This window comes from Suricata suricatta, chromosome 15 (genome assembly GCF_006229205.1).
Source record: "Suricata suricatta isolate VVHF042 chromosome 15, meerkat_22Aug2017_6uvM2_HiC, whole genome shotgun sequence".
Classification (NCBI taxonomy): Eukaryota; Metazoa; Chordata; class Mammalia; order Carnivora; family Herpestidae; genus Suricata; species Suricata suricatta.
Window position 1 is genome coordinate 66821434 of NC_043714.1, and position 1304 is coordinate 66822737.

Genomic DNA, 1304 nt, shown 5'->3' on the forward strand with positions numbered 1-1304 from the left:
ATCTTGGTAGTGCATGTGTGTTTAGAAATTTATCCATTTCTTCTAGATTGTCCAGTTTGTTGGCATATCGTTTTTCATAGTAATCTCTGATGATTGCTTGTATTTCTGAGGGATCTGTTGTAATGGATCCATTTTCCTTCATGATTTTGTCTATTTGCATGTTTTCTCTTTTCTTTCTGAGGAGCGTAGCTAGAGGTTGATCAATGTTGTTTATTTTTTCAAAAAACCAACTCTTGGTTTCATTGATCTGTTCAATTGTTTTTGTGGATTCAATCTTGTTTAATTCTGCTCTGATCTTTATTATTTCTTTTCTTTTGCTGGGTTTGGGGTGTTCTTGCTGCTCCCAACATCTACTCATGATTAAGCCAAAACCCGAAACTCTGGACAAAGCCGTTCTATTTTCAACAGAGTTTAAGATGTTTTATGGATCCAAAAGATGTCCATTACGTTTGCCACCATTTGACTTTCTTGTTACTCAAAGACATATATCTGCTGACTTCAGAGGAGACTTTAGTGCTCCCTAGGCACATTGGGGTGACAGAGAGCCAGAGCTTGGATAATTTAAGAAAAACAGGAGCAGAGGATTATAAAATGTTAATTAAAATAAAGTTCATGCATGTGGGACAGTAAATAGGAGGTTTGGGTTCAGGGCATTTTATAGACTGTGTGCTCCTGGGCTGTTATCTTAAGGTTGCCCAGAGAGACCCCCCTCCAGAAAGAGCCTGGTGAACCTTTGCATGGAGAAGCCAGGCCCTCAGACTTCTGACTTAATGTCCCTTCTCTTCTAAATCACCAGGCTGAGGGAGAGCAGTCTTTAGAAACAAAACTAAAGAGGAGTGCCTGGGTGGCTCAGTCGGTTAAGCATCTTGCTTTGGCTCAGGTCATGATCTCACAGTTTGTGGGCTCGAGCCCCGCATTGGGCTCTGTGCTGACAGCTCAGAGCATGGAGCCTGCTTCAGATTCTGTGTCTCCCTCTCTCTTTGACCCTCCCCTGCTCAAGCTGTCTCTCTCTCAAAAATAAATAAAACCAAAAAAAAATTTTAAAGAACCAAAACTAACGACATGAGAGAATTCAGGAGTCCCGAGGATAAAAGTTTAAAAAGACTACCTCTCCATTTGTCTGAGAATCTGAAAATCAAGGCAGCCTTTTAGTTTTCACTGAAGTCAACCCCTGGCCAGAGTCTCTGCATAACTAATACATGTGTTTGCATGGTTGTTCGAAGATTCTAGTAGGACCCTCACACTTATTTTCCTCAGCAAAGCCCCACACCACCACGACGCTGATATGACTGTTCCCACTTTGT